We start from the raw sequence: 14,291 nt of genomic DNA on the forward strand, positions 1-14,291 counted from the left end.
GCTTCGATTTAGCCACAGAGAAAATTCGTGGTAAGCTTGTTCTGCTTTGGAAAAGCGAGGAAAACCAAGTGAAAGCACTCTGGCTGCTGTCGGGGGGTGGTACCACCCATCCACCCACCCCTTTCCCCTTAAATGCTGTCAACATATGTGCATAAATTTCACACGTGGCGCCCTGCGATTCATGCATTTTACATGCACCAAAGGATTTCCCAGCAGCTTCCATTCTCGCTACTCAGGCTCAGCTTTTTCCATTTTCCATTTTTTTCTTTTGTTTATTTTTTTACTTTTTTCGGCTTGGTTTCTCCTGAAATAAATAAAAAAATAAAATAAAGAACGTAGAACAAAGGGCGACGCAATGGCAATGGCAGACGGCTTGTTTGTTAATACGAAGGCATTTAATTTTTAATCGCTGCATCCGACTCGAAGTTGACGTTGTCCCAGATCCTTCGTCCTCCGTCCTGCGCCTCCATTTCCCTTTTTGCTCCTCCCTTCACCCCTGGACCTCTCTCCTGGACCAATTGTTAAACCAACGCGTTACATATGTTTAATGAAGAGAGAGAACCGCACGCACGAGTTGCTCGAGCATCGCAGGACCTGGAATGCCGCGGCAGAGACTCTAGGGGGGAAAAAGGATATTCGGCAGTGGGAGAAAATATAACTGAAATTTGATCAGGAATAAGAGATATATATTAAATATGTATATATTATATTTATAAGTTACAAAATATATTAATATCTTAATAAATATAATATTTAGTTTATTAAATTTTCTATAAGTAATATTTCATTTAATTTATAAAAAATATTAATATAATAATATATAATTTATTAAATATTATAAAAAAATAAAATAAATATAATAATAATTTTTTAAATGTTGTAAATAATATTTAGGTTATTAAGTATTCTAAATTATATTTAATTTATTAAATATTATAAAAAAAAAAAATTTATTAAATATTCGAAATAATATTTTATTTCTTAAATATTCCAAATAATATTTAATGTTCTAAATTATATTTAATTTATAAAATATGCTTAGTTATATTTTTTATTTATTAAATATTATAAAAAAAATTAATTAATAGATTTCCAAATAAAAATAAAAATAGAGTTAAAGTTTTTAAAAATTCTCCTCCTAGCTTCCCATTAACCTTCATATTTTTGCTCTGTGTAGTCTTTCTTTGCTGGCAAATGCATTCAATGCCTTCGCACACTCGCCTCGTATGAATATACCCGCACACACACCCACCCACACACACACACACTTCGGGTGGGTGTGCGGCATATAGACACCAGAGACTCGTGCTGGATGCTCGCTTCTGACTCTGCGGCAAGTTATTATAACAGTTCATTGATTTTCAATTTTCAATGCATTTCATTGTTTGCCGTGCCTCCCCCTCCTCTACTTTTCCTGCATTTTTCCACAACCTCCCTCTCCTCCCCCCATCGCTGCTTTTCCCCCAATTTATCTCGATTTTCCCGACAGTGCGAATTGAGGGAATGGCTCAACTTGCGGCCACTGGCAACAAATTTTCCGCAGTGAAAAACTCGCTCGCATGCATAAATTCATACGTCGGAGAGAGAGCCTGATGATTCCTTTTATTTGACGAGCCAAAAAAGAAGGAAAATGTGGAAATTAACCAAAATGAAGAGAAAAATTTAAATGATTTTGCGGCCATAAAAATGCAAGAGGCAAAAACGGTGTGGGTCTCAATTGTCTCAATGCAGATGCGGTTTATAATGCTTAAAGCTCGAGTTATTTATGACAGGAAAGTGCTTCGATTGAGCGGGGATTTTCCACAGACACGGAAAATGGGGAAAAGGAAAATGCTGGACACTGGAGTTTCATCTGTGATTATTTTTATATATATTTTATTTTTGTCTCTCTGATTGGACTTTAATCGTTTTTCTTTAAAGAACAGGTTTCCTTTTTCGCTCTGATTATTTTCATAAATATCTTGGGGGAGCTTCTGGTCCTGCAGGCAGTGCATCTCCAGGAGGGAGAACACCTCCTCCTGCGTTGCTTAATATACGTCTTAATAAGGTTTTTCTATGTCTAACCATTGCCTTGGCATTTTCCTTGGTCAAAACTGTTTTTCTCGTACCTTTTTTTTATGCTGTTATGTTGTGTTTTTTCTTTCTACTTTTTTTTCCAGGCTTTTTCTTACTTTGTTTACTTGTAATTACTTTGACCTTGTCCTGGCCATGTCCTGGGCACAGTGGTCTTAGCTGTAACTTTTATTTAAATACAATTTTACTAGTTTGAATTTGTTAAATAATTTTTTTGGTTTAATATATAGTTAATATATTTTTTAAAAAATATGTAAATATTAATTTAATATATAATTTTATAAAGCATTTATTTATTATTATTTATTTTATTTATTTTTATTATTTTATTGTATTCTATTTTATTTTTGTTTTTTTATTAATTTTTTTTAAATTTATTTATTTTAGTTTTAATGGTATTTCTTTTTAAATTTTTTTTTTATTATTTTTATTTATCATTATATACTGTAAAAAATGGCAAATAATAAATACTTACATTACATTATTTATTATTTATTACAGTAAATAAATATATAAAAATAAAAAAATATACTTAAAGATGTAATTTAATATGTATTTTTAAATATTTACTTCAATAAATACTTAAATATAAACATAAATATTATATAAATTTAAATATATATTTATAAATATTAATATTATATTTTAAATAATAAAAAGGAACCCCCTTTTAAAAATCTCACAACACTTCTATACCAAGGTGGCAGCGTTAAATTAGTTTTTCCTTTATTTTTTTCCTCTCGCCAATGTCCTTTTTTTCCTGCCTGCTCCTGTCTTTTTTTTTTTTTTGTTTCTTGCTTCCTTTTCGTTTTGTATATAAATTCTTTTTGTTATTTTTATTTTTTTTTGTTTTGTGCCCGCGAATTGCCATTACAATTTCATTTCATTTGAGTTCCCGTTCGGTTCAGGACCCCTGCTGACCCCTGAACCCCGTCCCCATTTATGCAGGTATTTAATTTGATTGTCCGGGAGGTCCGGGGGGTTCTTTGGTTATGTCTTTATTTAAGACACGCTCATAAATTTTAATTATGTTCATTTTTAAATACGTGACCCTTTCTGCTGCATCATCATCATCCCCATCGAGGCATTAAATAAGCCCTAGGAGGCAACAGCAAAGTATCCTCCTGGCTGTGCTCTTCTTTGCTGTTCCGCCTGACCGGGAATAGGACCCATCAATTAGGGGAGCGCCCCGGTTGACAGGACAACCCTCCTGGTTACGTTTATGTCCATCTTGCACCCTCTATAATTGTGACTCTTCTTCCAATGGGCCCCAGATGGAGTTCGATGTCGGGTAATTGCCACTAGGAGGAGAGGTACACACAACACACCTTTGTGACCTGCTGGGGTGTGACCTAAGCTATATATTAAATTTAAAGTTTAAGCTTTTAACTAGAAATTATAGATAAAAAAAATTGTATATATTTAATAGGAGAGTTATAAAAGATTTATTTATATTAATATATAAATTTAAAATATTTTATACATTATAAAATTGCCGAATATTATTATGTTTATTTAATTTTAAGTTTTTATTTATTTATTTTATTATTTTTATTTAATTTTAAGATTTTATTTATTTATTTTTATTTCATTTTAAGTTTTTATTGATTTTTTTTATTTAATTTCAAATGTTTATTTATTTATTTTATTATTATTATTTTAAACCGATGGTTCCTATGATATTAAAATGAAAGACTAGTTTAACTAGAAACGAAAAGACAGACAGAGGGACACCCATACAGACATGTCTAGATCAACTCGGCTGTTAAGTAAACAGCAAATACCTTTTTAAGTTGCTATTGCAACCTTTTCAAAGTGCAACCTTGCTGCAATGCCACAAAGCTACAAAACCAAGTTTCAGGTTGCCATAAAGCCAACTTGCCATATAGCCAACCCGCCTTGTTGCCAAACCCACCTTATTGCCAGGTTGCTGTATTGCTCGATTGACTCTTTATTGCCATATAGTGCACACACAGCAGCACTCGACGTCACATTGTCCCCCTGCACAGCCCAACAACAACAATCAACATTTAAAGTGATGAAGCCACCATTCCCATTCCCATTTCCAACCGCCAAACTCTAAGCAGGGCGCGTCAATTACATTTTCGTTTGGTTTTCGGCTAGTTTTCGGGTTGCATGGCGAAATCTCGCCAGAGTTTGGACATCGGGGAGGCTACCTACCATTTGCCCTGCCCCCTCTGACAACTCCAACATTGATTTAGAGGCAGACGGGCTTTTGGGTTACACGTTTTGGGTACGAAATGCACATCGATATAGTTATTATGCCTCTTTTTTTCCAGAGGGGAGGGGAAATATTGTGGCGCCATGGGGATTATCTAGAGATGGAGAAAGAGAGAGAGGGAGAGCTTGCTCCAGGTTAGTAGTGACCTTATAATTCGTTGAGCCGACAGCTTAACTTGAGGCTTACAACCGTTTTCATTTTGGAAAATCAGATCATTACATATCTTGACTTGACCCTGATTTAGTTAAGGCCAGAAAAGATAACGAAAAGCCACACTAATGACTTCATTTTGGGAAGCTATCAGTCAAGTTAAAGCAGTATTTTTATATGTATTTTTATATATTTTTAAATATTTGTATATATTTTTTAAAATATTTTTATAAATTTTTAAATATTTGTATATATTTTAAATCATTTTTCTATATTTTTATAAATTTTTAAATATTTTTATATAGTTTAATATATTTTTAAAAATGTTTATATAAATTTATATATATATTTTTAAATATTTGTATATATTTTTATATATTTATAAATATTTTTATAGATTTGTATATATTTTTTAATATTTGTATATATTTTAGAATATTTTCTATATTTTTTATATATTTTTTAAACTCAAGAAAACTATGTTTAAACTCTATTTCTAGTCTTACTACCTTAAAATATAGTTCCTGTAAGACAAATCCTAGTTAAATTTAAGGCTTACTCTTGCTCTGACTTTGTGATCACTTCATTTGAGGCAAGTTCCTCGCTGAACCCGAACCTCTGTGCTCTGTGCTCCACTTGGCTCCATTCCCAGGGCTCATCATACATCATTCAGCATTAGCAACTGGCTTTAGTTGCACTCAATCATGGGTGATGGTAGGTGGTAGCCACCCCTTTTTTGGCCTGCTTCCTTTTTGCCTGCCGCAGGGAGTTGGGAGTTGTTCCCTCCACGACCTTAAGCCTTCTAAGTGCAAACAGCTTGTTGTCTGTTCATCGCTGGCGTTTTCCAGGGCACAGAATCCATAATGCCGGGCTTTTCCCCCCAACCCTTGTGACCCCAGAGCCCCCTAGTTTACCCCTAAGTTCCCTTTATTCCTCCACCTACTAGGTTTCGCAATAATTCAACTTTTGTCCAACATCGACAAGTTCCCTTTTATTTTTTTTTTTGTTCGCATTTCCGACGCCGCTGTAAAGTTGCACTTGCCAAAAGCTGGGCAAAAGGTGTCTATTTTCTACAGTTTTTCGTTTTTGATATTTTTTTTTTCTATATATTTCTTTTTTCTATTTTTTTTCTATTTTTTTTTTCAAAATTTTTATTTTTTTCTATATATTTTTCTATACCTTTTCTATACCTAAAGGCTTGTCCATAGTTTTTTCTATATTTTTTTCTACACTTTTGTCTATAGCTTTTCATTTTTTTTTCTATATTTTTTTCCTTTCTTTTTCTATTTTTTTTTTTTTTTCTGTATTTTCTATATGTTTTTTTCTATTTTTCTAATTTTTTTCTTTTTTTTTTGTACCTTTTCTCTATTTTTTTTCACTACTTCTCTACTTTTCCTCTATATTTTTTGTTATTTTTGCCACTACCCCTGCACACGGTGTTACGCCCCAATAATATTTTTGTTGAACGGCCACTTTCGGGAAATTCTAGAGGGGTTTTCCTACGCAAAAGTTGGACAGACACAGACACAAAGCCCCCTTCCTCCCTACGCCCCCTGTCTCTCTCTCTGGACGAACATTTTTGGCGGAGCCTTCTAACAACGGAATCTGTGTGTATCAGTGGCCAGGATTTATGTGTTTATATTGCGAGTTTGAAGTTGGTTTGGCAGTCCGCGCGCGCTTTTCCATGGGCGTCTATTGGGTGGCGAGGGGGAGGGGGAGAGGCTCCTGGATTTATGAGGGGTTTGGGCCGTGCGGTTGCACAACTGTCGGCCAGGCCCTGGGCCGTCGAGCATAAATTGCAGCCACGTTTATGTATCGACAGAGACAGGGAAGAGAGAGAGAGGGGGTGAAAAGGGAGAGGGGTTAAAACTGCAAAAGCAAAACAAAACATTTTTTTTTTGGAAAAAGTTTCAAGTGAAAAGTGAGAGATTTGAAATTCTTTTGCCACCGAAAATCTTTGATTGAGAGCAGTCTCTGTGTTTTTTGTTTTTTATTTTAATTGAGAAAATTTATAAAAAAATATATTTTTAGTTGAGAAAATGTATTCAAAATATATTTTTACGTGGAAAAGGTATTTATATATTTTTTAATGGATTTATAATTTCATTTTAAGCGTATTTAAAATTTAAAAAAAATATAGATAAACATTAATTTTCCTTAGTTTATCTATAATTTAGTCAAGGAAATTTTCAAGCTTCATTTTTATACAAGAAAATTTATATAAACATTATTTTGATGTAGAAAATTAATTAATGAATTTGTTTTTTAGAGGAAAGAATTTAAGTTTAGAATTTTTTAAAATTTTAAAACTAATTTTCATTTACATATTAAGTTAAAAGGAAAACATTAATCTGTTTATTCAAGGAAAAATATTAAAAATTAAAAAATATATTAATATATATAATTAAATAAATAAATAAAAAATCTTAAGATTTTTTAAGTAACAAAAAAGCTCCAATTGATCATTAACTAAAAAGTCAAAAGCCAAGCATTAATCTTCCTTGGTTTATCTATAATTTATTCAGCCAATTTCCTTGCTTCATTTTCATCCGAGAAAATTGTATATATAAAATATATGTTTATATTGGAAATGAATTTCAGCCAAAGTCGTCTCTCTGGGCCCTCTCTCGGCGTCTGTAAATGAAAAAGTTTTGATTGCTTTTAGCAACAACTGAAAAATGGCAAACGAGAAAAATATGATCATAAGGGTGCAAGTATAGAAGGGGATATAGGGTGAAAAATACAACAACAAAAAATAAAAGAGAAATGGCGATGCAAAATCACATTTTTAGCATATTGCTTCGAACTTCATGCCCCACTCTACCTTGCAAAAAAAAATAAACCCTCCCCTCTTTTCACCCACAACACATGGCGCATAAATCTTGCACCTGAAAACAGGGAAAACGGTGAGGTAAGCAAGGTGCTAATGGCAATCTGTAGAGTGTGTATATGCATGTGTGTGTGTGTGTGGGGGGTTATTTTTCCAATTTTCAATGTAATTTCTGTCAATCCTCCTCTCTACCCCCTACACCCTACCACCCCTTCGAAGCGTCATCCCTCTTGGCAGATTTTTTATTGGCGCGATATTGAAAATTATGCGAAAGCGCTAAAGCGATTTATGCTTCATCTTTGAAACTGAGAGGGTGCGGGGTGTTGCTGGGTGGGTGAGGGAAAAGAGTTGGGTTGCTGCAAGCCTTGGGTTAATGGTGCAACACTTGCAACGGCAGGAAAAGTGAAAAACTGGAAAGAACACAAGCCTTTCTTTTGGGAAATTCAAAGAAGTAAATCCAAGGAAGCTTAAGTTGAAAAATATTTATAAATAATTAAATATATATATAGGGAAATTAAGAAATATTTTAATATATTTAAAGTATATGTAAAATTAAGAAATTAAATATAAAAAATATATAATATATATAATATAAATATAGTAAATGTAAAATAACAAAAAAAATAAAATAAAACTTTCTAAATAAAAAAATAAATAATATAAAATAAATAAATAAATAAATAAGTAATATAAAATAAATAAATAAGTAATATAAAATAAATAAATAAATAATATAAAATAAATAAATAAATAAATAATAAAATAAAAAATATATTAAAATAAAAAAATAATATGAAAAAAATGTAATAAAATATATAAAAATATAAACTGTTATAAAACAATCAATTTAAAATATTTTTAAAATAAAAAATTATCTATTAATAATTATTTAAAGAGTTTCCCCCCTCTAAAAAAGGTTTTTCTAATAACCCCTCTTTAATTTGATTTCTTAAATTTATGGATAATTATATCAGATTATCATTATCTTTCTCAATTGCCGTCTTCAGTCGTCACGTGTTTCTTTTTTTTATTTTTGGAGATTCAAAATGATTGCCAGAACTAATCGTTGGTGCCTGGTGGACATTGAGCAATCGGCGATGGCTCATCGATTGCGATTGTGAACCCCTTCCCCTTCCCCCTCCCCTTTAGCCTAGCCCTAGCTAGCCCCGTGACCCTTAACCCCGCCCCATCAAAGCGCTGGCAGCTGCAGTTTTGCAGCCGCCGAGAAACGGTGTGTTGTAATTAAGCCAGTGTCGGCCGTGTTTTGGGCCCAGAGTTAAGGCTCGGAGCGAGCCCAAAAGCGCCCAAGTCATGGGTTGCGACACCGAGCTTCACTCCGCCGACACTCCACAATCAGTCGTCGTCGTCGTCGTCGTCACCACCAAGGTCTGGCGGCTGTCTGTCATTAAGTCACCCTGTCAGAGGCCCTCGACAAATGAATGAAATGAATGCCTAACAAGTGACGAGAGTACGCAGTTTAAGCATCACTAAAGTTGGTTAAATGTTTAAATATTTTTCAAGATAATATTTAGCATTTAAGTTAAAATATTTTGTTTTCGTTGACCCATAAAATAAGATGCTATAATTTTAAGGACATTTTCTTGCACAATCAAGTGTGTCAATCAGTATTTAGCCTTAGCCGATAAAAGTTCACTGGATTACCTGACACCGTCGAGCAGGAGGGACCCCCCCGGACCCCACTGGACACCGAACCCCGGCGGGGCTCTGCTTCTCCGCCAGAGATCATTGCCGGGCCATAAATCACAATTCCTGGCCTATGCGCGACTCTTGGCAATGCTCTTTGGCTCTGTGAAAGTTTCCTTGGCACTCGTCTGAATGCCAAATGTTGCCCTGCTGCCCCGCTTTTCTCCTGTTCCTCGGACTTGGAGGCACTGTATCATTTTTTTCCTAGATCTCTGGAAGTTTTTGAGCTGCAATGAAAAAAGAAAAAAAGAAGTTTCTTTGGCAAAGTTTATGTGCCACTTGCAAAGATTTACTGGCTAAACTTTTGCATTTTGCATACAGAGAGAGTCTGAGCAGGGGATGAGCACCAGTCAGAGGATGGAGGAAGGAGAATGGGGGACTCAGGATGGTGTGGCGACATTTCCAGATATGCGAATACAAGTCCCCAAAAATTTGTGCTTGTTTTTGTTTTTCGATTTCCTTCCGTTACTTTCCTTATTCATTTGGTGGAAAACAAATCCAAGTTTTTGGGCGACATAAAGCCAGAGGAGAGGAGAGGAGATGCGTCGTTGTCGTCGTCTATCCCTACACGAGCAGGTGCCTCTGGGAAACGTAAGGAAGGAAGGATGTCTTCCAGCTGCAGGCGCAGGCCCTACTGAATAATGCATTGCCTCGGGGCTGGGCAGGAGATACTCCACCAGCTCCACCGATTTGGACAGTTGATTAGGCAGACGGAAAAGTTTGGTGTCACCACCGGAGCGAGTAGAAAGAGGAGGGGGGAGGGAGGGGAAAATCCCCAAATTCCTGCCAGTCGATACTCTAGGAGTTTGCTTTTTAGACTTCTTTCCAAGTTTTTAGACAACAAACAATTATTTATAGTTTTTATTTTGGTTTTATTTATAGTTTTAGTTTAGTTTTATTTTAATTTTTTTTAAATTTTATTTTAATTTTTTTTTATAGATTTAGTTTAGTTTTATTTTAGGTTTATTTTAGTTTTATTTAAGTTTTATTTAAATTTTATTTAAATTTTATTTTAGTTTTATTTTAATTTTATTTTAATGTTATTTTAATTTTATTTTAGTTTTATTTTAATGTATAATTTTATTTTATTTTAGTTTTAATTTAATATTATTTTAGATTTAGTATTATTTCTATTTTAGTTTTATTTTATTTAAGTTTTAATTAAGTTTAATTTTTGTTTTATTTTAGTTGTATTTTAATTTTATTTTATTTTAATTTTATTTTATTTTAATTTTATTTTTTTATTTTATTTTAATTTTATTTTATGTTTATTTTAGTTTTATTTTAATTTTATTTTAGTTTAATTTTAGCATTATTTGTATTTTATTTAAGTTTTAGTGTAGTTTTAATTTAATATTATTTTTAGTTTTAGTATTATTTTTATTTATAATTTTATTTTAGTTAATTTTCTTATAAAAAAAAGCTTTTTTAGACCTATTTCCCACCTGAAATTTAAAAAATACTTTTTTTTAGACAGAATATATATAATATATTCTCCAAAAATCTCCGAATTAAGGCCTAAAGATCCTCTAAAACAGGAGCTACGTTGTTATCCCATAGGTGTTTGGCCCCCCCTTTTCCGGAGGCTTTTCCCCGGTAATATAACCTCCCCCCGGAACCATAAGCTTGCTAAGCTCTGGTAATGCTCCCTGCTCTGGGCCAGAGGTGACAGGATGAATGCAGGACATAAATAAAACTAGAAAACTAGCAGCGAATGCAAAAACATTTTACCAGCATTTCTATTTTCTTGTCTTGGTTTTTTTTTTTTTTTTTGTGTGAAGCAAAGCGACAAAAGCGAAGCGACAAACAGCAAACAAACAACGAACTCGACTGAAAACTGAAAACGGAAAATGGAAAATGGAAAACTTTTGCAGCAGAAGCAGCAGCAGCATTCAGACAGAAGGGAAAAGTTCATTTACGTAAATGTTTTTCTTGTGCTGCTGCTACGTTTTGGTTTTGGTTTACCTTTTTTTTTCACTTTTCTTTTTTTTTTTTGGGAAGAAATTAATCAGCAAATGGATTTTCAATTTCCCATTAACACTTCACGACAAAGGAGAACGAGCTGCTCCGAGCTGCTGCACTTTACCCTCCCGTCTAAGCCTTTGTCATTTCCCATTTTGGCCAAGACCAGGCTGGAGTTGACACCAGGCGAAAGAGAGAGACATGTGTGTGTGTGTGTGGAAAATCGTGGAAAAAGGGCGAATCTTCCTGTCACTGTCACCTCTGCCTGGGCGAATATCTATAATTAGGCGAGAAGACACTTTTGGGAGGGGCAAAGGGAGGAGGAGGCCAGACCCCGGTGGCATGGCGAAATCAGGAAGCGGATTGCGTCACCGTTCGGTAATAGTCTCTTGGCTCTGGGATCCTCCTCCTCATCGTCATCATCATCATCATCGTCTTTGGTTGCCACTTGCTACCGGTGGCTACTGTATTTTTTCTCTGGTTTTTTTTTTTTCTACTTTGGTAGCCAGTTGCAGTTGCCCCCAAAGATGCACCATGTGGCCTGGACGCGAGTGGTGTTGCCACTGGCGGAGGAGTGGATATAACCCGAAATTGTAGATCAGGAAAAATATAAAAAAAATTAACTTATTTAGGTTGCATAAGGAAAATATTTAAAAAATATATATTTATGTTACATTTAAAAGAAAAATTTTAAACAAATTTAAGAACATTTCCAAACCATTATCGTAAATTTGTTTATTACATTTTAAAAATATTAAAACTTAATAAACTGACTTTATAATTAATTTAAATTTAAAAAGAAAGGATTGCAGCTCATTAACTTTAATAATATTTTTCTGTAACCATTTTTATTATGTTTTTTTAGCTACGTTTCTCAGGAAAATTTTATTATAAAATTTAAATATTATTATTTAATATTTATGTTAGTTTTAAGACAAAAATAATGAATTAATTTTTAATACATTTTAAGAAAATTATAAATTAAAATTATTATCATTCGATTTTAAAAGTAGTGCAACTTAATACTGTCTTAATAATTAAATTAATTATAAATCCAATTATATTTTACGGTAAAAAATTATAAAATAATATTTTACTTATTTTGGGAAATTTCAAAAATAAATAAAAAATCACTGTCGTAATTATTATTAGTAAATTTAAAAAATAGTTAAACTTAATATACCGACTTAATAATTAAATAAAAAAAATAATTACAAAAATGTATAACTTTTTAAAAAATACCTGTACACTGAGTAATAATAAATTAAATTTAAAACGAAAAACACAAGTTTAAAACACAACATTAATATTCTTAAACAACTACCTTTAATAATTTAAAACTTTTTAAGCCCCCCTCTCAGAATGACCACACTGCCCCTGCTCTGTAAGGTTGGGCAACACAGTGGCAGTTGCATTTTTGAACAGACTGTTGAACTGACTGGCTGCTGCAGTGGCAGTGGCTGCTGCAGCTTGCAGCCAAAGGTGACAATGATGATGACATCCAATTAATGGCTGCCACCGTTGTATAACAGAGGCGTAACAGGGCGTGGCAATGTATATATATACAAAATATATACAAAACACACATCGATCTATGTAGCTTTTATCTGGCAGCTTTCTTTGACTTGGATTATGGCCATAACTCTACGACAGATCCATCAATCACCAGAGCTAACTGTGTCAGACCTTCTGCTACTAATCGTTGCGCGGCAGTGGTGGCGGTCACTCTCAATCAATTAAGAATGGAGAGAAAACGCGCTTTCAGAACGAGAACACAAGCTGAGAAACAAAAGCGCTGGAGAAAAGAGGTGACAAATCCAAGAGACAGGCAAGAAAGGCGACCCAGATACCCAAACTGAGACACTGAGACAACTGAGGCTGAGAGATCCACAAACTGGAACCAAAAGCGAATGCGGAATGCCAGATACATATAACCATCCATCTATAAAGCCAGGAAACTACACTTGAGAAAATAAATCTAAAGTCAAATTTATGAATACAAATTATACTATTTTTTAGGAAATATATTCACCTTTTACAAGATTTTATTCCGAGTGCTGGCCATGTGTATCTTCTGGCTTCTATATCCCGTATCTGTGTGTCTCTGGCTACTGGAGACGTATCTGTCAGATACGTGACTCTGCCTGCTCTTCATCCTCCTCAGCCCCAGCCTCAGCCTTTCTCCGCACAGAGTTTTTCTCATTTTCCCGCTGGACACGTTCCTACGTTTTTATCGCCAATGTCGTTTCGGGGGCCTTCATAAAGTGTCGCGATATTCATAAAGATAAAGTTTGCTGTCTTGCTCTCTCTTTTTCGCTTGATGTGTGTGTGTGTTTCGGGTGTGTGTGCGGGTGTGACTTTTATCGCCAGCCCACTTCAAAAAACCACCCACTCCCTGGCATTTTGCGGCCTTGGAAGGCAATTAAAATGGCCATTAGGCCCTATTAAAATACCATTGACTGAGTCCACTTTGCGTTTTGGCTTTAAGTGGGCCTCTGCCATGTGTCAGAGGCTTCACTGTAAGGGCCAGCGGCCTTTGAGCCAAGTTTAATGCAATTACATGCAACAACCAGAGCAAAAACAACTCAATTAGAGGGGAGCAGCAACCAAGGGGGCGGGAAGCCACAGGGGGAGGGGTGAAAATTGCTAAAGGTACATATTTCCCCGAAATTGAAGAAGCCATTTTCGAGTGGTCTCTCTTCAGCTGCCAAAGAAGCTCTTCATTAAATATTAAATTGTTAAAGTTAAAGGAGAAATTTCAACAAGGTTTTTTGATTAGAAAGAAATGAAGAAGTATTTATAATATTAATTAAAATATATATTTTTTTTATATATATATATTTTAGTTTAAATATTCCTCTAATTCTTTTCTTTAGCTTTGTTTTAAATTCTTTCAGAGCCTAGTTTTCGCTTTCTTTGTATTCCTGCTCTATTTCCCAATTTTCTTACCCCATTTTCCTATTTTTTTTTCTATTTGTTTCTTTTTTTTTTTCTTTTTCATATTTTTTGTATCTTTTCTTCTACGGTTTTTTGTTTTATTTTGTTTTTGTCTCTCCAAAAACTTTTCTTCTCCTCCGTCGACTTTTTGACACTTGTCGTCATATGCAGTTGCTGGCAGGCAGGAAAAGCGATGCAGCGCCATCCCATTCATCAGCCCTTCTTGTCTTGGAATTTCCCTGTACTTTTCCGCCTTAACCTCCTCCTCCCCCACAGCCTGAAGCCCCTTGCCCCTGCTAGTGGTTGTTCTTCCCGCTGTCGTCATAAACGCAGCCTTATTAAAAGTGCACGAAACTTTTATATTAGTGCAGACAGCAGCAACACGCTCCGCTA

General features: G+C 34.1%; 1 protein-coding gene across 2 annotated transcripts in view; it reads left to right on the forward strand.

Moving 5' to 3' along the window:
* The window catches only part of LOC108080027 (uncharacterized), a 151,201-nt gene that overhangs the window by 43,282 nt on the left and 93,628 nt on the right, over positions 1–14,291 (forward strand). The window lies entirely within an intron of this gene.

Source organism: Drosophila kikkawai, chromosome X (genome assembly GCF_030179895.1).
Source record: "Drosophila kikkawai strain 14028-0561.14 chromosome X, DkikHiC1v2, whole genome shotgun sequence".
NCBI lineage: Eukaryota > Metazoa > Arthropoda > Insecta > Diptera > Drosophilidae > Drosophila > Drosophila kikkawai.